We start from the raw sequence: 27,234 nt of genomic DNA, 5'->3' as shown, positions 1-27,234 counted from the left end.
ATGCTTATGGTACCTTTGATTTATTGTTGATGTCTAAAATGTAAAAAATTCCTTTATAACTTGATTAGTGTCATGAAACTTGGTTTCTAATCTACGAAACCGATTGTAAGTATAATTTTAGATACTAAAAAAAAACAAAAAAAAAACATTTTACCGAGGAAAATAAATTTAATCGTCCTCTGCAAAAGCAAAATACAGTTCAGAGATAAAGATAATCCATTAAATTTCAGATATACAAAAAGAAATTAATAAATGCTAGTTTAATCTAAAATTATTTAGATTAAATGCGTTTTCCAACCTATCTATTAGTTGGAAAACAGCATATGAAGCCTAAATGATTTTTCTTAAATTTCCTGTTTTTGAATGGTGGGTTCTATCTTTTTTTAGAAGGTGAGTAAAGAGAGAGAAAGATGTGTGGTTGGGAGGAAGGTTTTATCGCCCCACAGTTGAGCACTCTGAACTTGTGTTCTCCCTTTCATTTGATCTATTCCTGACGTCAAACACAATTTCCAGTACATGTTTCGCGGCTACATATTAGACACTTTACCGTTTCACATTTTACTCCACGTTTACTAACTTTTTCTCAGAGAAAAACGTTAGGTATGTTTCTGAACTGCATCATATTTTCTCGGTACACTATTAAATATTTAATATTATGTTGAGTAAGATAAACGTATTTTTAATTTTTTTCCTCGAACGCCTTATTTAAAAACATATAGTACCCAAAAAAAAAAAAATAAATAAATAAACGGGGATTTAATGGGAGTATTTACTTGAAAGTAATCAATTAAAATGTTATGGAGTTCCTGAAACAATAATTATGATATTGCTAATAAAAAATCTGACGTAGATACCACATGACTTCCTTGTACACCTATTAAATTACATATACACATTTTTTTAAAAGGAAAAGTACATAAAATTTTATTTCATTAATAATTTCTGATATTTTTTCATATTTTATATTTTTATTGTTATTATTGAATTATTATTTAATATAAAACGTTTTTTACAATCAGAGGTTAATAATTATTAATAAATCAACATACTTAAATTAAAAAAAGTTAAAAAAAGGAGATAAAGTCGGATTTGAACCGACGGCGGATTTTGACCGCCTTCCCTTTCTAAGATCCAAATATTTCATTAATTAAAATTTTATTTAGCTATAACTCTGGGACCACTAAAAATAAGTATCACTTATGACATATCGTTGAAAAGCTCTCAATGAGGTCTAATTACTTCAGTTAAGAAAAAGTCCAAAATCCAATTTGTTTTGTTTTTGGGTTTTTTTGGACACTTTTGATTGCAATAAAAAGGGGAGGTGCACAACTCGATGTTACAACAATCCTAAATCAAAAAGTTTTACATCCTACAGCTAATCGTTTTTGAGTTACGTGAAATACATACGTACAGAGGTCACGCCGAAACTAGTAAAAATGCATTCACGGTTGGTCAAAATGGATATTTCCGTTGAAATTTGAAAACCGAAATTTTTCGCAATCACAATACTTCTTTTACTTCGTACAAGGAAGTACAAAAGATTATTTTTGGTATTGTCTAAATGTTTCATAACCAATTCATCCGGAGATCCCGGGTTCGAATCTCGGTCAGGCATGGCATTTTTCATTTCATTTCATATAAAAAAATTCCATTTCATATTCTCAAGCACATATTTTGAAGCTTATAATCGTGAATTAATCACCCAAAATAGAAATAAATAATAAAAACCGTTATCAACGAATTTGTTTTATATTTTATTTTAATGTTTTATTTTTAAATTTTGCTTTTGTAGCAGAATTCAATTTATTAAATTCATTATAAAATTATTAAGGTTTAGCATTCACAAAACTACTAGAAAAAATGTTGGGTTATAAAAATAAATTAAATATTTATAGTAATTTTTTTTTAATAATGTTCAGTGCACCTGTCATAGAAAAGTAAAACGAAGGTTTACTATCCATCATGGTCACTGGTCAATTTACAATATAATATGTCCAGACGGTGAGAAAATTTTAAATAAAAGACTAGGTAAACAATAATGTATTCTTAACCGAAACGGAAAAACAATGGATAAACCATGCACGGTGAATTTAGGAAGAAAATATCGTTATACGGTATTATGAGTATACCTAGCAACATTCACATGAAATGAATGTTGAATTTAGCTGCAGTCCTTCCACCCACAACCAGAGTTGAATTCTCGCCAATATAACTACATAGCATAGCCAGTTTAACTTACTGAACAATGCCATTTATGCGTGAATAATGATTACGTAAATTAAAAGAAATATAATATTGTGTAAATCTAAAACCTTGACCTTTCATCCTGCAAGTATTTTAAATAAAAGTAAACACGGTTGGATCCTGTGTGTAAAATACAATTGTATTTTAATTATAAAAACTAAAATAAAATTGCATTTTTTAATGTAAAAGTGCATTGTTCTATACAATGCACTTTTACATTAAAAACTTATTCATTGCGACAGCTTTGTGAACTTCTTGGATGTCTAAGTTTTATTGAGTTGGTTATATGCTATTGTTCAGGCATTTTTAAAGTTCATATAACTTTAATGATCTTTTAATTTAGCGCTAACTTTTAAAAGTAGAAAATAAATGAAAAAGAATTAGTTTGGTTAAATAATTATTAAACTTAATTATATAATTTCTAATGAATTTTTAAAAGTCAGTTTCATTATTTTTTTAATTTTATATTCTTTAGTTTATTTTTATTTAAATATGACTACACCTAAAAAAAACGCCGCTTACATTAAAAAAAAATTGTTTGAAAGAAAAACATGTGAGAAACCTCGCGACTTAAAATAAGAAAAATCTAAGAAACTACGTAATGGGATTGCTCCCTATGATTACCTAAAATTGTCTGAAATGTAGGAATGTGTAATAATTTTTCGGTAGTTTTTTAGCTAACTTACTTGAATTTTTGCCGAAATACTTTGAATGTAGGATGACATCAGAATTTAGTTCTTTGCACTAGAAATTCTATACAAAGCAATGATATAAAAAAAAAAAGAAAAAATAATGAAAATATTTTGAAATAGTTTACAAAAACAATATAATTTTTTGATAATAGATTGCTACTTAACTTACGTGAAAAAACTAACATTTGGTTCACTAGAAGAATTTCCTCTTTAAAATAAGGAAAGAATCATTGAAATTGGTCCATTTGTTGATCATTAAGAGCTTTCGCATTTATAAAAAAAAGAATTGAGAATTTCCTCCTTTTAGAAATATGTTATAAAATTTTAATATATAAATTTGGGTTTCCAATTGCTTGGACAGTATCTAATTTTTTATACCATTTCTGTGGCAAGAAGTTATAAATTGCTATGAGAATAATATTTATTTAATTCAATTATTATGCAATGAATTTATGAAATACACTAATAAAATTATAATTAAATATTGAAAAATTAATTAATTAGGTATTAATTTTGATAGTTAATTATGAACAAAAAACTTGCATATTTAAATCTGACAGGACTAAAATTGACAATAAAAATCTTCCTGTTACCTCGTTAAATATTGGTTGAAAGTAAAGAGGGAAATTTCATGCACTTATTTTTTTAAATTTTGATTAACATTAGCTGCAAAATTTACCTGACCAAATGATGAAACATATGAAATATTTACCTTCATAACGGAATGATCGCATCAATATTTTTCATGCAGAAAATTCTGGGTTTGAATCCCAGTCAAGATTAAAATTTTTCGTACGAACAAAGATTCATATCTTTCGTATCACGTGAATACAATTGGTTTTAAACCTGTTACTATAAGTTAGTTATTATGATAATTATCTCTAATGCAAAAATAGATTAAAAAAATAACCTCAAGTGAAACGGTTTTGATATATTTAAATGGAAAATATAATAAAAAATAATCTCAAAACTTTTATCCTTAACCGAAAAAAATATAGAAGAGGTGATATTTTCAGGGCAAGATAATTTTTTCAAAAATAACTAATAACCTTATAGCGTCTTCCTACATAGTTAAAAAATGATGAAGTCGCTAAATTCCTTATTTTATGTAAGGTAAAAAAGTGTACAATTAGCTGTGAATATTTACTAAAAAAAATTAATAAAACTATTTTGGGCCAAGCTAAAGGAAAAAGAAAACAATTTTAAAAAACTAATAAATGGTTTTGGGAACATATCTTTCATTGTTGATTTTGTTCGGAATTTAGTTAATTGAGCTCCACAAGGAACCTGAATCAATAAAGTGAAAATCAAAATAAGCACAAACGAAATTTTCTATCGTAATTTATTGAAGATTTAGCCAGAGCCAAAAATAATATTTTTTTTATTAACAATATCGAAGCATTTTATCCATGGACAGTGAACATCACATACGGATTATTCTCATACAGATATTTCAACAATATCCTTTTTTTGTTTCATTTAAAAGTAATTCTAAATAGGATGACTGGAATAAAAATAAGTTAAAGTAAGATTAACTATATTTGATAGTTTAATAGAAAGGCCCTATTAACTCTGATCAGTAGTAAGAATAAAGACGAACTATAGGTTTAAATATGGAATAAAACATGAAAACTTAAGTATCTAACGGGTAGCCATTGATAGATACAGACTGGAAATGGCTTTGATGTCAAGAGTAGGTTGTGTCATAAGTGGAGGAGATCGCGTGTTCAGTGTGAAGCAGCGATAACTTAGTGATAAAACTTCCCTTTCCACCACACTTCTCGTTCACCGCCCTTATCTAAGGAAGATAGGAGTCGCCCATTTTAAAAGGAAAATATGTTTTTTCATTACCTTTATGTCATTTGTGCCCAATAGCAAACTTACTTACTCATAATTTCACCAAAATCGAAAACACGTTTGAACGTAACTGTCACTAACATACAAACAGAAAATGTCAATAGATCAATTTAAAGAAGTACTCTATGATGAAATTGGATTCTGTTGATTAATACGAAGTATGTTATTTTAAATCAGAGTAAGCCTTAAAGAATATTTATATCCGTATTTTTTAGATTTATGTAAAGAAATAATCTTAAATAAAATTTAGAAAATTTTAAATTTAAATTAAGTCGAATTTATGAAAGGAAAATAAAAAATAATAATAGAGGCAATACGTTTTTATATGATACCGTTTATTTTAAAAACATCCCACCAGAGTTTCAATTCTTGGTAGACTGAGTTTATAAAAATTAGTTTTTCATTGAGATCTACATCATAAAATAAAGGCTTTTGCAAAGCTTCGAGACTCTGCTTCGGGACATATGATGATGATTAAAGTATGTCAGGTAGAATGAAATATGTGAAACGATAAAAAGCATACACTGCTTTCAAAAAACGTTCATCGTTAGAAAATTTATTTGCCTTTAAAAAATACAGATCGTACGCAAAAAGACTTATAATAGACTTAAAAAAAGATCTTGGCAACAATACGACACATTCATTAGCAAAAATATGACTGCAAAAAATGTTTGGAAGAAGGATTTGGGAGGAAGGCCTTTTGTGGACGTAAAAACTCTACTTCCATATCTGGCTTTCAATCTGAATACGATATAATAGATTCACCATGCGAAAGTACTGAATTATTACCCAATCGATTAGAAGGTATCAGTAAAACGGTAAATTTTGATGGTTATTACAAGAATTGATAAACAGAATTTGAAGGACACTTAAATTTTGGAACAGAAATGAATCTTTCGTACCTTTTACAACAGACCAACTTGAGTGAGCGCTGAAGAAGAACTCGCATCCTCGCAGAAACAAGATTTCAACGATACTACTCGACTACTGATCAAATGATAAATTAAAAAAATACCACATAAAAAAATTTCATCACGAAGAAACACCGTGTTGAAGTCATCTTCGATCTGTAGAAGGCTTTTGATATGACGAACTCATGAAATAATGTTTCAACTTCATGAGTGAGGCATTCCTGGCAATTTATCATTATTTCTTGGTAACTAAATGAACGACCTTACTTTTCAAGTACGGGTTTATAATGAATACTCATCAGAAAGAAATCAGAAAATGGCATATCATAAGGCTCGCAGTTGTATATTACTTTGTTCACGATCGCCGTTAAACTGATATTAGCCATTCCAAGAAATATCAACAAACGCGTTTACGTTGATGATCTGACAATCGTATATACTAATAACAATATAGTGAAATTTAAATCTCAATATTTCAACGAGCGATAGACGCTCTCAATATAGTCACAAGTAATAATGGATTCAAATTTTCACTTGAGAAAACGTGTGTGTACACTTCTGTAGGAAGATAAATCCACATCTTAGTCCTCTTTTAACTATTGATAGACATTTAATTCAGTAAAAAAATATAGCATACGCTTTTTGGATCTATTATTAGATAAATTCCTTACTTGGAGACTACACATACAGGATTTGAGTGTTTAGATGGAAAAAAGCCTCAATATTATTAAATGCTTATAAAGCATCAACTGGGGCTCAGATAAAGAGGACTTTAGTATAAAGAGGACTTTACTTTAGTATAAAGCATTGGTTCAATCGAAGCTCGATTACAGATGTCTCGCATATTTGTCCGATAGAAAGTACTCTCTAAGAAACGTGACGCACTTTAATGGAATTAGGTATGCTACAGTGCTTTCCGAAGAAACCCAGCGACTAGTCTGATGCCTGAAGCGGGCATAATGCCATTAAATTACAGAAGAGAGATTCTACTCTTAAGATATGCAGCAAGAATGTGGACCTATTTTACCCACATAAATTATAAAACTTTTAATAATAATCCATTGGCTGATTTCTATAAACACCACGTTACCTACTCCAGACCATCCGGAATACGGTACCGCGAGGTAGCAATTAAATACAAAATTGGTTTCCCTGACACTAGCAATTTCTGCAAGAGAAATATCATCATGACATTTAGTAAATTTTACAGTAAGATTATATCTCTTATGGAAATAAAAGAGAAACCAGTAGTGATCATTAACAAGAATTTTATTCAATCCTCTGTTGCTGTGAAGGATATACGACAATTTATGCTAACAATTCCAAAACTGAACACGGTGTTTTATGTGCTTCATACGTTAATGCTGAAGCTCATTCTTGGATACTGCCAGATAGTGTTTGTACGGTGAACTCATTTTTTACAAAGCTTTTCGCTTCACAAAATATTTCTGAGAGAGAGAGCGCTTATATGTTTCGATTCTTTAAGCACTTTAACTGCTATTAGGAACAAAAACGTTAAGGATGTTCCTGTTGCAAATATCCTGTTCGTTTTATATATATATATATATTATATAGAATGGTACAGCATTCTGTATTTATGTGAACACCAGAGCTTGCTGGTATCTCAGGTGATGAAAAGCAGATGAAGTCGTCAGAATGACAATAAATAGCAATAATACGGGTATACTCCCAATTCGAGTGGCAGACGTCAAAAATTGTCTAACATGGTCAGAAAGATTGGAGGAAAAAATGGAGAAAATTAAATACCAAATTAAATTCAATCAAAATTACTCCATTTAAATGGAAGAGAGATATGAACTAATTCACCGGGAAGAAATGACTCGACAAAACTGAAAATCGGTCTTATACGAATAAGGAATTCATATATGCTTATGGACGAAGAAAGATCAATGTGTAGAATATGCGATAAACCGTTCAATGTTAAACATCTATTTAAAGAGTGTACAATGTATTGTCAGCAGATCTCTAGCCCGTTTGTAGTAGTACGCCGTTAATAAAGTAAAGATTTGTGTTGTGTTTGACTGCAAATCAAACCGGCCTATGTGAAAGGAATTCAAAACGGGTGATTCAAAAGGGCCTATTTGAAGCCCTTTACATCTGACCATAAGGTTTCTTGTTTGGTATTGTTTAAAAATTTATGTTTATTATTGAAATGGTTTTAATAATAAGTTTAATTTTGTACTTTATTAAATTCAGGGCTCTAAACAGTCTTTCATCTACGATCCTATTAGTGAGATTTCTTTTCTTTTAAACAATGTGACAAGGGCTACTGACCTTAAAAGTTGATGCCCACATATTCGTATTAAAAAAAAAAAAAAAAAAAAAAAAAAAAAAGTCTTCATATTAAAAGTAAGTTACCGTTTCTGCAGTTAGTATAATCTTGCATTTTGAGTAGAAAAAGTATTTATTTAGACATTTAATGAGTTATAATTTCATTTTCCGGTCTGATATTTTAGTCTTATTGGCTAAGAAAAAATATTATCGTTTATCTGAATAATGGATTGATAGAAATTAAGGAGATCTTAACTAGTTAAAAACTAGTCTTATTCATAAAATAATGAACATTTTATGGTCTGTTTGTACAACATATTAATACAGAAATATATATAATATATATATATATATATATATATATATATATATATATATATATATATAAAACTAAATGTATGTACATTAAGTTAAATAAACCGCAGGAAATTACCAATTTCTATGGTCTACTTAATTTCCTTTACCGACATCCTTGTGGATCTAGAAGTTTTGTCGTTATATACGCGCTAATTCTGTTCTAGGTAAATTCTAATCACACTACATACATTCTTATGGTAGTATTTCGTTTTTAACAGACATCAAGGTAAAAACTATGTCGAAAGAATTTATAGTAATAACAGAAGTCCTCAAAGAAAAAGTAACTCGATGCAATTTATGCTTGCCTTCTTAATAAATGAATAAATTTTTAATAACTTATCATTACACGTATAATAAATACTAAATAATAATATATGATATATAATAATAAACAAATAAATACATAAAACGGATGTAAGTCAAGTAATAATCATAAAGAACTTTCCTTAAATCATTAAGAGAACATGTTTTATGTATTGACGTAGAGAATGTCTTATTTAATTTGCATCAGACATGAAATAAAGTCAACACATGATTTTAAACCGTTCACGTGTAACGATCATCAAGAGAACAGGGAATGGGAATGTGTTTTGTAGTTGTAACGTAACTGTAATTCAGCAATAAAATATCTGCAACAAAAAGAAATATGCTGATAAATCTCTGTTAGTAAGATGAAAAGCACCTACATATGTGGTTTATTCCGCTTTCTTTCAACAATTTATTTTATTTTCAATGATATTTTGTGTTTGTGAACTGTAGTTTTGAAGTATGAATACTAACTGATAAACACGCGCCCACGAAGGAGAAAAAGAGAGAGAAAGAAAGAGTGAACGCGACAGAAAAGTATATACAAATAAGGTGAACAATCATTTCTTGTTTTCTTTTGTTGCGAGTTTTTATATCCTGCATGAATATGAAAATCATTGAATTCATTTTGAAATGTGAATTATGTACCAGAAATAAAGTAAATACACTCTTTAATAAAACTGATAAAGACATTAATTTTTTTTATAAAGTATATATACATAATTAAAGAATATTAATAATATATATACGAGTAATATATAGAAACCGTAATTTTTTTAATTAATATTACAAATATTTAGTTAATCAGGGTATATAAATTTATGGTAATTTATCGAGATATAGGATAAATATGATTAGTATATTGATAGTAATGAAAGAAAATTAAACTTTACAAAAAATTAAAAAGTGGGTTATGTTGATTGTTTCGTAGTTTTGTTATTTATTCGATATTATAGTTTTATCTCATTTATTTTGTGACAAAAAGTTGAAATATTTGGTTTATTTAAGGATAAAACTGTATTTTAAGTTACTACTTGTTAAACTGTTACAACTACTAAAAATGATTAAAAATTCGTTGAGTACGCAGTGTGGGTTTTTTAAGTAGATTTCATAAGAAAGCTACCTATTGTAATGGATACTATCATTCGACTTCCAGGAAATTTTTATATATCTTCGCGTTTCACATCCCCAGACCCGAAAACCATCGTCAGCTCAAAAGTTTATACAACACACACACACACACACACACACACACACACACACACACACACACACACACACACACACACACACACACACACACACACATATATATATATATATATATATATATATATATATATATATATTTAAACTTGTTATTCGCTTTTCTTTGTCGGTTGTTGGAAAGGCTATAAAAGTTATTTATTGTGAGTAAAGATATGTTTCTTTTTAATGATATGCGGTTTTAATCGTAGTCTGAAAAACCTTATATTTTATAACATAATTCCTAAAGTACATATTCAACATATCCTTGCAAATTGCAGGAATCTCATCTCTTTGAACGGTAGGCTTTACCCCTTTTAGAGGTTAGAATAACCTCTTTTATACAAAGCAAATAGTGAACGATTAATTTTTCAATAAAAATATGCACCTCATATACAATAACTTAATTCATAAATCATTCGTAAATCTGTCAGTGCTTATTAAGAACCTTAAAATGTATATATTTATACGCAATAAAAAAATTAATAGTAAAAAGTCTTTTTTTTCACCCTACCCCCCGGAGCGGATTCACAACAAAGCAAAGCACTACCCAGGGGGTTATCTACTCAAACGGGTCTTGCCATCCACCGGTCAATAGTAAAAAGTTGATATAACATTTTACTATTGATATAGTAAAAACTTTTTACTTTTGATATAACCCATGTAGAATTGATATAACGTGAAAATAGATTTTCAGCCAAGAATGTAGCGCTATTTTCCGATCAAAAATTTTACGTTTAAACTAACATCAACAAGAACCGGGTATGAAAAGCCTGTCATTCTACAATATCTAAAGAATTATGTTTATACATTTAAAGAAAGAGAATAACTTGACAATATTTGTTATAAAAAAGAAGAGAAAAATCGAAGGAAATAGCTGTGCGACCACAAGTTTTAAACATTATTTTTAACTTTTTTCCAGTTAGGTATGTACGTAATGTGACTACCAGACGAAAATTTTAATACCCAAAAATGAAAATTTTGTTTTCTAGTCTTTTTTTAATTCTAAGTTTTCTCCTTCTGAGTGTAAATAATGCATTGTTTTTTTATAGAAAGGACTACTTTAAGCAATATTTAATATTAATTATTTAATAATTTTAATAGGCTCTTTTTATTTTTGGACTTCAAATGATATTCTTTTTTTTGTATTTTTTTCAATAGAAAGATAACAAATCTTTAGGTAAGTGAGCTTTCAAAAAAAAAAAAAGAAAAAAGTTTATGTCTCCTAGAATATATCAAAAGTAGTGAAGGTAATTTTAAAAAGAAATAAAATACTAACAAAAGAAGTATTATCAAAAAGTAATGAAGATGGGGCAAAAGTACCACTTTTACAGTGGTAAAGTACATATAAAACTCACCTATCACCATTCTTGTTATAGTTCATTAATAATTGGTACTAAATTCCTAACTATATTCCTTAATTACTAATTGGTACATAATTCCTAACATATTCAAGATGCTCTTGTGAATTGTAGGAAACTCATCTCTGTGAACAGTAGTTTTTTACCCTTTTATTTTTTAAATTACTCATGCCCAATTTTAAATAAATCATCTTGGAAATCGCTTGTATTTATTGTAATATCTATCACCTTAGCTGTAATTAATAATAATAATTTATTATTATTTTTAATTACAACTAAGGTTGTAATTACTTTTTTCAAAATCATAATAATAATAATAATAATAATAATATTATTATTTTTATTTATTTCTATGAAACGTTTAATATAATATTATTGTAAATTTATTTTTATGTAAATAATTTATTTTTTAGATAATGCATTTTTAAAAACGCCTTGTATTAATATATATTTTACACTTTTAAAAAGTGCACAAATACCTACAGACACACAATGCAGTCAGGCAACTCCGCGGTAAAGCACCGTACTAAAATTAGGGAAGTAAAAGATTCGATTCTCATGTAGTAGAAACAATCATTCTGAACCACGATTCTGTGGTTTTGTTACTTTGTAAAAGTGATATTTCTGTGCGGAATCCTCCCGAAGCTGAAGCCGGTCAGGCATAATGTAAACAAGAAACATTGTCTGTCAATTTTCAATCACTTATTCGTATTAGGATTTAAAATCACGGAAGACATAAAATTTAGACGAAGTTTGAAGTAATTTATTCTGTTAAAATATGACTTAAGCTAATTAGATAATTTGCGTAGAATATTAAATTTACTCAATTTTTTTTAAAGGAGATTGCAGTTATCGTAATAAAACTATTTACTTATCTAATCTCTTAAAACAGCTACAGGTTGATGTCCTCTAACTTTTTCTTTTATTCTCTTTTTTTTGTGACGAGAAATCAATCTTTTACTTTGCGATGATATCCACCCTAGCCGAAATTCATACTCAAAAACTTCCGGATGGAAGACAAACACACTACTCATAAATAGCACCGGAAAAAGTAATTTATTTTGGAATCAAGTACCATCCTAACAAACAGCATCATACTAAATATTTAATCTTTTTTGTCGAAACAAGAAACGGATTGACATAAAAAAGATGTATTATGTATCAATTTATATATAGATTTGTTATATTGGAAAGGTTAATGAAAATAAATCAAACGCAAGCAAAAAGTAAAGTTTAAATAACTGAAGATCAATTGCATAAATGCGAGTAATTAAAACAATCATAACAAAAATATTCTAGAACTACTTATTAAATAGGTGTGAATAGTATTTGTTTGATTAGAAGACACGCCTGCTGAAGAATGTCTATAAATAAAGTTAGCTTTGAAAGAAACCTGACTGATTATGGTTAATTTGTAATTTACAATTTAAGGTACGATTTCGAATAGCCCATCTAAAAAAACCGGTCAAAATATAAGTAAATATTATATTTATCTGTTTGGTACATGTAAAAAAAGGAAAATTTTCCTCGAAAAAATCCCAAAAGAAAGTACTGATAATAAAAAAAAAAAGTTAAAAACATTATAATAATTATAACATTATAATTTAAAATGTTTGAAAACATACTGAAACGTATGCAGTGTTGTATTGATGTAGGTGGACATTATTCTCAACACCTTTTATAAACTATTCCAGTTGTTGTAATATCCGTTTCTATAAAATAATGAAATAAAAATAGAAAGTAATAGTTAAGAATGTTTCGTCACTACACTTTCATAATTCCAGTACACAGCAACTTTCCGAACTTACTATATTAAAGTAAATAGTTTAACTGCATTAAACGAATTTTTTAACATACAATACGGGAGTATGGAAAGCAATGTGTTGAAAGGATCGTACAGATTATAATAAATGGTCGAAAATACGACTGCTTAATAACGGGTTAACGGCCTTTGGTATGTTCAAAGAGAAATAAACTGATTAATGGCGTTTAAACGTATTGCAGCATTTTTAGAAGAGATATTTCAACACTTTAAATAATGATGATTTCCAATTTTAATATCTTGAATACCATGCTAATTAATAACTTGTGTAAGTCACTTACCATTTTCAAAAATAAAAGCATTCATGTTTTGTCTTGTTAGAAAGCACTTATTGAAAGAACACGGTAAAATAATCTTGACGAGATCATTATTAAAATATAAAACAATATAAATCAAAGAAGAAAAAACAGAACAAAAAAATTACTACAGGGAACTAACTTAAAGTACTCATTTCGTTCCAGTTGATGAGCTAAAAAAAACAAAAAACAAAAAAAATAAACGCAATTTTAAATAGCTTATTGTACAGCCACCGGATAGCCCGAACTAAAAAAAAGAGCGCAGCAGCTCTACAGTTCCTCAGATCTCTACCACAGATCCACCGATTTAAACGGATATTACAGAATATCTGAGGGAAAAAGGATTCAAAAAAGGAAAGAGATAGATAGTAAAAAAGAAAATATTTGTATCTACTGAACAACCGAGAGATACAATCGTTTCACACATCCAAACAAGAATGTTAAAACACCTCCAGACAGTGATCACGGGCATTGTCTGGGGAATCGGACTATCCTTCCTCAAGATGTGAGCAATACTTTACTGATAAACGATTTTGCGTGAATTTGCTTTTCCTCCAGATAGTAAGAAGCCATTGATAATATGCTCAGGATTTATTAAAGAAAACCTGACCGATTTCTAGAAGTTAATAACTTAGTAGTAACTGACCGTTCAGTCAGATCTGGACTAGAAGAATAAATAAGTTCAATAATTATCGAAATTGACAATATATGAGAAAAATAATGAGAAATTAATTCTGTGAAACTGAACTTATTATTTACTATCGGTTATCGTTCAAAGTTCCGTTAATATTTACAAAAAAAATTATCATAATATTTAATTAATATTAAATTAAAATATTTAATTTATATTAAATATTTAATTAAAATGTCATTCATTGTACATGCAGTAAAACGTTCTACATACGGTTTAGTAGTTTTTACAGTATTAAAATATGCCGTTTGGAGTAAATTGAACGTGATGTCTTATCGTCTATTCTAGTCTCTCTTATTTTAAAAACGAATCTTCTTCAATAATTTACCGCTATTCGTAATATTTCTTCGCTTCGGGGTAAATGAACATCATGTTACATTTCTTTTTAATTATGTTTGATTGCACTGCTAACTACAGGAAATATTTTCAATGAATTTGTAAATAATTCTTTAAATAAAAACTATTATGGAGTTATGAAAATAAATTTATTTCAGCCTTAACTAACTTTTTTTTGAAAATGAAATCTTTTGAACCGTATTAATAACTTAATCGGTTTGAATCAGGCCAAAGTCACTCTATTTATACCTAATAATACAAGTTAGTAATTAACATTAATTATTTTCACAAATTCTAATTTTTTTTATAATCTTTACGTAGCCTAGATAATTTATTTGAATATTTATAACAAAGTCGCGTTGACAAGGATTAATAAAAAGAAATTATCTAATTTATTTACATTTAAAAATAATATTACTTATATTAATGATGAAATTGTGAGTTCTGAATAAATTTAAATTCAGATTGGTTAACTTAATATCTGAATTTTAACATATAAAAAGATTTTTTACGTAGTTTTACACAAAAAGACTTTCGTTTCTGGCGCTCTCACTACTGTGCAGCCAAAAACGCATTACGTACGTTGGATTAAAGAGTAGACCCTACACACTAGGATCAAGTTTAATAAACTCACTCGCCACTATGACTCACTGCATATTCGCGTATGAAAAATACACCACTGCACAGTCAACATAAGGTCTCTGTTGTCGACCTTAAGTTGAGGGTAACTGAAGAACGACTCAACCAATCTTCGTCAAATTTTCACATGCACAACATAGATACACTACTACAGCATAAGTAAATTTCACTGAAATTGATGTAATAGTTTTGGAGATTTTTGAGCCACAAATTTTATGCGTAATCCTATATATGCTCCCTGTATTACGTATAAAATGATAAGAAAAATTCTGAAATAAGAAAATTGCAATAAGTCGAGACCTAACTGCTCTACTGGGACGGGCAGTGGCTTATAACACTCGGATAATCAAGTCAAACCTAATGAGGTCTGCTGCTTTGCGGCGAAGAGGTACAGCCCCCTAGTATATATATATATATATATATATATATATATATGAGAATATTACATTTTAAGTGAATGGTATTTTCGTACTCCTCACATCTCAAAATGTAAAGAAAATTCAATTTCACCCCTCAATCCCTCTGTGCGAACGAAAGTAATACCGTTTTTTTGTTTTTTTTTTTAAAGTCGGTAAAAATTTGGATTGGTGTATTTTGCTAATTTGTAGAATTGCATTGCTTTTCATTTTCTTTGTTTACTATATATGTATCTAATTAAGTTTAGTGATATAAGAAGATTATATTTAAATTATTAAATTGGATTATAAGTAACTGTACTACTAGTATTAATGCACTCGTATTACCTTGGTTTAATTGTTTTGGTTTCATCATCTTTTTTCATTATTAACTTTTAGTCCAAATATTTCAAATTTAATAATTAATTTTTCTTAATACGTTATATAATTTTATTATCCATTTAATTAGTTATTTTATTATTTACAGTTACTTTATATTAAAAAAAAAACTATAATAGTGATTGTTAATCCTGATTTATTGTTATTTATTCTTGAACTCAACAATTGTTCTTACCTCCTATTTCTGCCTTTAGGGCTTTGCTACAGTACAATGGATTCAAGATTCAAGTGAATATTCATTTAGTACAAGGAATGTTTTGTTATGAACAAAAGAGTTTAAGTACGAACACCTACAAACATTAACAGATTTTTCATGACTCTAATTTGATAAAACTCACTATTAATGATTCAGAATATCAACTTAATAAAAGTTCTACTCCCAGTTAATAAAAACATATCTATATTCGAACTCCGCTATAAATCAAAGCAATACTAAATTTCCGACATCTTACAGTTCCTTTTATATCACTAGCAAAAAGCTGTTGCGTTCTATTAATTTTTCTCTAAAAAAGGATATTGTCTATCTTAAAACTAAAACTAGTTTATAAAATATATTTACTGTTTTACGTGATCGTCGTGTTAACAATGTTGGAACAAAGACGTTATGATGAAAGATAAGAAATACCGTTTTAATTAACTTATAAAATTTTAGGTAAATACCTACATAGTACATCTACAGCTAATTTAACTAGTGTTTTTTCTTCAGTGATTTTCTATTTTTCTTAACGTATCAAATTTGTATAACATGAGCTAAAGAAATTTCGTTTAAAATTTTGTTTTGAAAAACTTCAAAAACTGATTTCAACAAAATTTTCAGCATGAATCTATTAAATTAACAAAAACAGTTCAACGAATAAACTGGGTCATATCAGTCCCAGTCAAACTGGGATCAGTTAATCCGGTCACAGTGGGTTGTGTCACACTGGGACTTATAATTTCTAAGAGTGTTCCTCCATTTAAGTGAAAGCAAGTTCCTTGACACAATTTTATTTTGGAAATAATATGAATAAGAATTTACATTGTTAGTTTTTTAGCTTCCGTAAGATCTGAAACATTACTAAGAAATGACTGTAAACTTTTGACCAAAAGCTTTACAAATATCTTGATATTGACGAGTATTTTTTTACTTATCTCGCTCAGAATACAGTAAACTGATACTTCTAAAATAAATCCAAAAACATAATTATAATGATATCAATTAGTAAAAATATTATATATACATTAACGAAGGATCACTTAGTTTACTAAAAACGTTTACGCGACAGTTAATTGTTTAAAAACCTTACAATATTTACGCATTAGTAGCTGAATACGTTACCGGCTAAATTGTTACGTTGTTGAACACTATTTCGTTTTACGTAAAATCTTTACTGAACTGTAAGATGGGCGAAAGCATGTTTATAAAGAAGTAAAATTACGCTGGGGGTCTGTTTCTATAACAGTGGAAATATATTTGTTGAAATTTACAGACAAGCAACCTTCTTCCTACAAATATTCTGATATATATTGGGAAAAATAATGGATGCATCAACACCAACGCTAAGGACGGATCTGTTATTTGTTTCGATTCATAGATATTACATTGTAACACGACATTTGAAAGAGGTTGGTTTCACCTTTCTAGTTCACATCGTGATACACATGCAGAGAAAAAAGAAATTTTGGATGAAAAGTGGCAGGACAAACGACATTGAGGTACAATGATATTTCAGTCCTATGGACATCGGAACATAGCTTCCACTAAGGTCCTTCGCACCATTAAATACTTTACACACGCGCGCGTATAGATTTCGTCATAAATAATAATAATGATGATGATGATGTGTGTGTGTGTGTGTGTGTGTGTATGTGTATGTATATATGTGTGTGTGTGTGTGTGTGTGTGTGTGTGTGATTAATAACAAATTATTTAAGTAATTTTTATTTTACAATTAATGTGTAGTTCCATTTTATTAAAAACTTTTTTAAACAGCAATTTTTAACAGTAAATTTCGTTTTTATAAAATTTTTACATCACCAAAAAAGAATTTGGGTTTTGTTTACATTAAATAAGTACTTTACTGACAAATATATTAATGCAATGTTTCTAAATAAAATTCGAAATTTCCTAAATTTCCTTAGTTTTATTCAACTTATTTTAAACCATTTTGATTAGAATTAAATTATAAACAAGTTTTGTTTAAAAGTTTTATGTATATATTGCCCGTTTAACAAAGTTATTGTATGTCAAACATAAAAAAATAGGGTTTTTTACCCCAATTTATTGGTTTTCATTCGAGATTTCTCATACCTATTGCAGGTACGGTTCTTTGATCAAATTTAATAAGATTTTTTAGGTAAAAACCCAAAAGAAATCACTAATTCTGCCCCTTAACGTCCTAAAAATTTCAGTACTAACTCATTTCACCGGGGTGTATTTTCACGAGCAGAATAGGTTATGAAAGTCTTGGGAGAACTTCATGATGCACTCTGTTTATACATATTTGTACAAAGTACATAAATACATATCAGTTATATTTTATTACATCGAATCTCATAACGTTTAAATGGACTGCTCTGTGGACGTGTTTGTATAAAAAGGGATTATTGGCTTAGCTTTACCTGATAAATCTTAATCTCGGGTTAGGCAGTTAGATACAGTAGTTCCCGGACAGGACCACAGATAAACCCGTACTCAGAAATTATCAAGACTATAGTAACTTAATAATTCTCACATCAAATGGACATACAGATAAAAACCACAGAACAACAACGAGGAAAATGGTATCGAGGATAAAGGAAGAAGATAGATAATGAAAAGGAGCGATCTATCCTCTAATAGGAATCATTCCATCTACAACATCTCAATAAATCGGATATCTTTATCCAGACTGAAAACATACTATTACGACTTTTGAGTGACTTATCCATTTAATTTCATGCTGGCTAGTCATACCGCTCCAACTCTTTACCATGCTTCTCACTTCTATTGTTTTAATATTCAGATAACTGTATCTAGAAATCATCTTTCTATCACCTAGTCTTCTATATCCTGTTCCTTATTTATATACGTTTACATAAATATACTCGTATATAGGTATATATAGTTTTCACCAAGCGAAATTTTCAATTTTCAAATTATTTCTTATGTAATGAAAACTGATTTTCTTGAAAATTTTCCATATACTATGATTGTAGAATTTAATATTGATAATGATACGCCAATCAAAACGGTTGAAAATTAAATTAAAAACCGATACATTCCTAAATATATATATATATATATATATATATATATATATATATATATATATATATATATAAAAATTGACTGCTGAGCAAAGCCACCTAATAATGGAAGTTTTTATTAAAATAACTCTTAAATAAATTTTATTATTAAATTATTAATAGTCCTATTTTTTAAATTGACAGAATAAATACGTAAAAATTTATGTTCTAAAATTACATAGCACGACTGTTACCTTTAGATTGAGTATTTTTTCTTCAAAATTATAAATAAAATATTTTGTTTATAGCATAATATAAACTAGTATTTTAGTAAAGAGAATCGCATAAAAATAAAGTTAATTATGAGTCATTGCCTTGTAAAAGGTTAGTAGTAGTATGACCTTACCATATACAACATAATTAGTTATAATTACATTGCTGTAACTGATGACATGCAAAACGGTCCAGTAACGGAAATGGATGCAACAAAACCAAGCATCACTAACAATGAGGGAACTAACTATCGTATTCTACGATCAACGTAACCAGTGACTAAAACACAAGACGAGACAATAATTTGTGGTTGAAAAGAAACAAAATAAAAATAGAAACATAAAATGATATGTTTCACGAAGTAATTATAAAAAAAATATGAACTCGGAAATTCACTTCCATGAAATAATGATTACATATTTCGAATAAAGATTCATTTTTAAAAAAATATAAAAATTGTTACAATAGTTTAAATGTAAAAATAATTCAGAATATTTTAATTTAGATAATAATGGATAATATTTAAAAGAATTAAATATATATATATATTTTTTATTTTGTTTTGTTGTGTTATGAAGGGCTGATACACCGTATCAAAGTAGATTATTAAAATAAAAATGTTGGAACTGAATCTTGAAATAGTATTTTTTCGTTGGATTCTGATGAATCAGGTATAGAATCACTGACCCACCGTGTTGGTCTAGTGGTGAACGCGTCTTCCCAAATCAGTTGATTTGGAAGTTGAGAGTTCCAGGCTGAAGTCCTAGTAATGACAGTTATTAATATACGGATTTGAATACTAGATCGTGGATTCCGGTATTCATTGGTGGTTGGATTTCAATTAACCATACATCTCAGGAATGGTCGAACTGAGACTGTACAAGAATACAGTTCATTTACCCTCATACATATCATCCTCATTCATCCTCTGAAGTAATAGCTGAACGGTAATTCCTGGAGGCTAAACAGGAAAAAAACGGTATAGAATCACTAATTTATTAAAACCTACCTCTGAGGGTTTTATAAAACCCTGACAAAGATTTTTCACATATTTATCCTCCTAGAATTTATTCCATCGAATTTTAAATATATACAAAAAAATCCAGCTGGTTCTGATAAGCAGTCTGGATATTACAATTCAAGAATGAAAACCTGGAATCTAATGTAGTAAATGCTACAGCAAGTACATACTGATGCTCTCTAACGAGACTTAGAGGTCAAAATATGTAAATATTTCAATTTAATATCACAAATAACTAAATTTTTATAGTATAATCTGTACTGTCTCTGTCAAATGGCAGTTTTTTGTAACATGATACTCATGAGAATGAGGCGTTCTCATGGGTTACATTACCTCAGGGGAGAAATATATGATTTCCCCATTTGAGAAATAAAGTGATTTCCCGTTGACTTATTTACTGAGCTAAACGTACTATTTCGCATCAAAATGTGAAGTTCAATAAAATGCAAACAAAATTTAATCTACAATTGACATTATTGTTCTGCTGCCTACAGGAAGAGGTTGAATAATGAATATTATTCCAACTAAAGAAATTAATTCTGTTTGGTACCTGTTATAATTCAAGTACTCCATATGAATTGCAATTATATAAGTAGCACTTTCTTCGTGAGACAACTGTCTACTGAGAAAGCATTGACTGAAAATATACAAAAGAGTACGAGAAGAAGATACAAAATAACTTATATGGTTTATTGTAAGCACCATACAGAACTGTACTGATATGGGGTGCGCTTGCGTTGAATGTTTTATTAATCTGTTAAACGATTTAAGGGATTATTGAGTAAGATCCTTTCTTTGTATCAGAACATGATATTATTTATCAATGACCACTAACTAAGCTGTCCACCGGGCAGTCTAGTGGTTAACTCGTTCTTGCAAATCAGCTGATTTCGAAGTCGAGTTCTAATTTTCAAATCCTAGTAAAGGCTTACTTTTATACAGATTTGAAAACTAGGTCGTGGATACCGGTGTTCTTTGGTGGTTGGGTTTCAATTAACCACACATCTCAAGAATGGTAGATCTGAGACTATACAAGACTACATTTCATTTACATTAATGCATATTACCCTCTGAAGTAATACCTTACGATGGTTCCGGAGGCTAAACAGAAAAAAAGAAAAGAAGACCACTAATGCTTCTATCAATAGCCAGTAAAATATTTGAAAATGAGATGTTTAAATCTATAATAAAAATCAGAAAGTATCATAAATACAGTTTTATAAGTAACCCCAGTAAATACAGTTTTATAAGGTTTAGGCCCAGGCCGTGGAACAGAACGAGCTGCTACTAATGTACTCACAGAGGTAAGGACAGACACTAATGGTACATTTCGGAAATTTATCTGGATGCCTCTAGCACGTGGTGACCTATAATAATTCTGTAAATTTCAAGATTAGGGTGCGTATTGGTGGAAATTTAGATAGTATAATGGTTTTTTTAAGTTTGGAGAAACAATCTTGAAAATGATAGTTTTACTACTCTACAGTTTTTCACTAAGGCTTATCACCAATGACTGGCCGTTTGTTTTGGATTATTCTGTTTGTTGAATTTCTGGGATTTTACTTCTCTGTAGTTTGAAAGAAGTTTGTTTTCAAACTAATCAACCAATGTATCATCACCTTTTCTGATGATATATTGACAGCAATGATAATTTTATGATAGAAATCATGTTGTTTCGTGCAAATGAGGTCGGAAAAATTTTAGAGGAATGGTACCTGAGATTTAATTAAAAAATATACCATGTACATAGTATTTTGATTCAGTAAAGACATCCATTTTACTTTGAATATTGAGAATATTGAGGTTACCCAATTACAAGGTGTTTGGATATAATTTTGAAAGGAATATTTAGTTATAAAAATTACTTGCAAATGTTTACTCAAGAAGCTGAATTCATCAAAAATAAGAAAAGGGAATTGAATAATAAACACTTATCTGTAACTAAAAATAATTTAATTTTCTATTCTATGAGCACAGTACTTTAGCAAACCAGCACTTTAGTGTGAAATATTAGTTAGGGTTGGCAAGCTAAACTTTCTAGGCAATGTCTTATTTTGCTAAACACGTTGAAGTTAATGTTTACTCAGGTTTGTAGATCATATATTACATTGTCTAGCAGTTCGCTACATGTCAAGATATACCTCAATCGATATGAAGCTACTTTTAATTAAGGGTATTTCAGTAAAAAAGTAGCAGGTAGACAGGTTGTAGTAGACTTCCTACGGCTATAAAAGGAAATTTTCTGTAGAAAAGGAATGAAAGTTGGGCTGGGTAAATAGGAACCATTTTTTTGGTTGATTTACACATCGATCACTCCATCTATTTCTTACAAATAGTCTAAAAGGAAAATGACCACGGACTTTTCGTTGAAATAATTATCGACAAACCATTCAATTATTGACTAGAAACATGAAAAAGATGAGAATTATTGGTTCTACTTCTTGGAAAATTAATAACTAAAAGAGATTAAGAAAAATGTTAAATTTATTAAAAAAAAATTACGTTTGAAACAAGTTTTCGAGAAACATTTTTGATAATAGATATTTTAAAAATATCAATATTCTTAGGCCATTAGATTTAATAACTGGACTAAAATATACATACTGTTTCTTAACGTCAAGATTCATATAATTTTTGTTTTTACCTTGTGCATTAAATAAAAATTTTTCTATCAAAGTTACGCCTGGTTATAAATACAGAAAGAAAACATAATTCTTCTCTTTTTTTTAAAGTAAATATTACAAGTTGCTTTATGTTTTATTGATTAATGTACTGCTCCCACTTGGGTGAAGCTTCTTGTCATCTTTCGAGGTATTCCAGAAGAGGTAATTACTCTCCCATTTTTCTTTTCTTTAGTTAAGATTGTTTATCTCATAATGAGGTTTCTCTTTATTTACCTAGCTTGCTTATCTTTGATACCATCTTTCTTAGTTTTGGATATACCGAGGGAGAATCTATGAAGTTAGTGCGTACATAGAGTGACTGGCGGCTATTTCTGAGAATTTTTCAATTTAGTTTACTGCAATATAAATGTAATGACTTAAGTACCTGGGTTCCTAATCTTCCCTTAAAATAAAAACAAAATTTATAGAACCTGTGATTCTTTAAATTTTTTCTTTGGTGTTTCCAACTTTATCTTACCGTACAAAGTATTGTAATTTGAAGAAGTTGTCCCACCGACGTAATCTTCAAAAGAGTCAATAACTCTGTAATACAAAACATAAGAATTATTACTCTTGACAATTATAACAAAAAAGTCTAACTGAATGGGTAATCTGCTTAAAATGTTTAAAGAAATTAAAAAAATTTAGCATTGGAAATACTGGAAATACCGTATAAATAATTCTTATTAACCAATAAGAAGTTTTAAGATATTGATAACGTCGAAGGCAAGAATGTGTCAGTTAGGCCAATGATGTTAAATTTTTGCACGTCAGTTATAACAATAACAGTTTTGCAGTACCACAGGATATAAGCTAATTGAATAATTTTGACATTGGATCTAAATTAATGGAACTGTCTCCCAAGGAATATTAATCTGAAACTGATAATATTGATTACCAAACCATAACTGGTTTAATAATTTGTATAATTTACAAAAAAAAGGGTTAAAAACATTACGGAATAACTTTTTCTATATAATTTTATAAATACTTTTATGTATTCTAATACGCATTCATATTAGAATATTGTACAATGTAATATGAATTCTAATAAAAACTTTTTCAGTATCTTATTCTTATTGTATATTCTAGTTTATCTAAACGCATTAAATAAATAAAACAGCTGGATTTTAGGCCTACATAAACTATTACAGATAATTAAATAAATAAACCTGACGCCGTCTAATATTGTTAACAGTTTATAGAGCTAGATTCTTAGATAATATGTTATCCAATTTAACAGAAACCGGATAGACAGCTGGAAAAATCAGATGACTTTGCCATTACGAACAATTTAAGAACAGAAAATCTCAGTTATAAAAGAAACACGACTATTAGAGGTGTATTATTATTTTTTTATTAAAAATTTATTGCTGTTTCAAGGCAGTCAAACGACTTTCAAAGGCACGCAAAAAATAAATGATCGAGCTAAGAGACAGAATGAATTACAAGATCCAAGTTTTAGTGCAGACTTCTCATGCTACATTTATCTTAGTACTAATTTAAAAGTATCATATAGATCCGGGTTCGGTAAGTATTCATATATAAATAATTAAATTATACTGATAGAAGACGTTATTTTTTAGAACACAAAAATGCAGTACCTTTGCGTACGATATAAAATAAAATTAATTTTATTATAAATAATTTTTCAAGAATTTCTAGCAATGCTCTATTTGAAAATCGGATTTCATCTAAAATTCAGGTTATCTGGTCTATAAGTATAATAATATAGACCAGATATATTTGGCGTAATACAGAGAAATTCTTCCAGTTCACATTAAATTTAAATTCTTTAATAAACTGTTATATAAACAGGAATTTAATGATACTAAAATGTCGAGTCTACTTTAATAAATGAAAAAAATAAACTATGTATATGCATAGGGTTTTCACTTAATCTACTGTTTAATATATTATTATACATTTTTTCTTACGTACATTATAATAAAAAACTGAATAATTTAAAATTTAACATTAGTTTTGCATATCTGTTTTAAAACATTATAAAATAGCGTGAGAAATAAATTCATAAATAATCATTACACCTCTTGAACGGTTTAACGTACAATCATGAAATTTAATGTGGTATTTTTATGTTTTTTTATTATAACATAAAAAAAAAAACGATCGGTTAAGAAGGGTGAATTTTTTTGGATGATTAATAATCATCAAAAAAAAATTCACCCTTCTTATAAGCTTTCGAAGCTTGTGCGTAAGAAAATGAAATGTAAATTTGTAGCGTATGAAAAATGTCATGCGTGACCGGGATTCGAATCCGGAACTTCAAAATGAAAGGCTGAGATACTTATCTCTTCGCCATGGAGATCGGAAAATTTGATTAAATATTTACATATAAGTATATCATATTTACAAGATAAATTTTTTTTGTAACTCAAATTATATTTACAATCGGTTTCGTAGGTAGAAAGCAGTAAATTTCATCACAATAAGTAAGTGGAAAGGAGTTTCCTTGAAACACCTTAATTAAATAAATTATTCCCGATCAAAGAAAGCCAATACAATGATAAAGTCCAGACAACTAGGCGCTAAAATTCACAAAAAGTAACGCGAATAAAACCACAACGTAAAAGAAAAAGTAACAAAAACAAATGACACCAGTAACATATACAATCATAAACATAAATGTAAGTTATTAGATGACGCATAACTGAAGAATAGAATCCCCGTCCTGATTGTAACTAGGTTCCTAGATGTAGTATATGTAACTGGTTTAACTGCCTAACATATTCACCATTGTTCAAGAGCTTAATAACTAGATAGTTTACGTGATCGTTAAGTATTATTTCGTACTTGGTTACCAATCGATTTACATCTTCCCGAACATACGGTATTCCTAAATGCTAATAGATTTCGGCGTTCATAACGAACCATGCCTTACACATCTCGCAAATTTATTCTGAAGGAATCGAATAATCTCTATATTATTGGTACTTGCCGTACCCTAAAGATGGATTCCATAGTTTCCAATAGATTTTAGGATGACATTGTACAATAATAGCTTGTTAGAACCGGAAATTGTGATTTCCTGCCTATTAACCAGCATAGCTTCTTAAGTTTGAAATCTAGCTGCTTTCTCCTTTCTTTACTATGAACCTTAAACCAAATAAACCTTTAATATTAACCATGTTAAACGACGATCTAGGTGAATACCTTAATTCCGTACTCTCAGCTCGCGGAATGAAACCCCAATCCAAATGGATTTTGGGCAGTCCTTCTCATCGCGAATGTTACACGAATCGACTTCGCTTGATTCACTTTTATTTTCCATTTTCTCAACCACCCGGCCAGAAGATTCAATCCCGTTTGCAACCTAGCTGAGGTCTGAGTTGGATCAACAACTATAGCCATGATTGCCGTGTCATCAGCAAACCATGCAATAGTGGTACCGTCCGTAACCGGATTGTCTGTTGTGAAGACAGTACAGGATAGGCCCCCAATAATGAACCCTACGGTACACCCGAGGAATAGTCAAAGAAATCAGATAACACCTCCTTATATTTAATCTGGGAAAAGCGTACGTCCAAATAACTACGTAATATCAAATAGAATGGTTGATTGATACCAATTGAATTGTTCAAAGTACTAGGAGAAATAGAATTGTTATTACTAGATCTATGCAACGGAATACTTGAAGAAGGAAAGTAGCCGGAGAACTTCAGGATACAGTAATGGTACCAAGAGAAAAGAGAAGAAATACAAAGAAGTGTGAAGAACATAGAACGATTAGCCTAATACCACATGTTGTTAAGGTACTATTAAGGGTTCTAAAGAAGAGGATATACAATAAATTGGACAGCAGCATTTATGAAGAATAGTATGGGTTTAGAGGTGTTGGAACAAGGGACGCTCTAGGACTGCTAAGATTAATAGGCGAGAGATACATGGAAAGGAGGAGGAGAGTGTACGACCGGCATTTGTCGACCTAGAAAAGACGTTTAACAGAGTTAGAATAAATTACTGCTAATTTTGGAAAAGAAGGGAGTTGACTGGAAAGAGAGGTGTCCAGCAAAAGAGCTGAACTACAACAAGAGAATAAAAGTGAAGGAAGGAGACGAAATGACAGGAAGAATAGGGATTGTAAGGAGAGTGAGGCGGAGATGCTGCATGTCACCAACACAGTTTAGTAAATATCTTGGAGAAATAATTAAATTCTGTCTGAATGGCAACAAAGTTATAAAGATAAGAGAAGAAGAATAGAATGTA

The 27,234-nt window shown here is 29.2% G+C and overlaps 1 protein-coding gene across 2 annotated transcripts in view; it reads right to left on the bottom strand.

Annotated features, from left to right (window-relative positions):
- Window positions 1-27,234, bottom strand: part of LOC142319142 (uncharacterized) — a 150,103-nt gene that overhangs the window by 97,564 nt on the left and 25,305 nt on the right. Inside the window, exon 2 of one of the 2 annotated variants that reach the window (XM_075356105.1) lies at window positions 23,486-23,550. The exons of the other annotated variant lie outside the window; for it this stretch is intronic. The gene's annotated coding sequence lies outside the window, so the exon portion shown is untranslated. The remainder of the gene's footprint in view (window positions 1-23,485; window positions 23,551-27,234) is intronic. 2 annotated transcript variants of the gene reach the window in all.

The sequence above is a fragment of the Lycorma delicatula genome, chromosome 2, assembly GCF_047948215.1.
Source record: "Lycorma delicatula isolate Av1 chromosome 2, ASM4794821v1, whole genome shotgun sequence".
Lineage (NCBI taxonomy): Eukaryota > Metazoa > Arthropoda > Insecta > Hemiptera > Fulgoridae > Lycorma > Lycorma delicatula.
The sequence above is the reverse complement of the archived record's forward strand: the minus strand, read 5'-3'. Positions and strand labels throughout refer to the sequence as shown.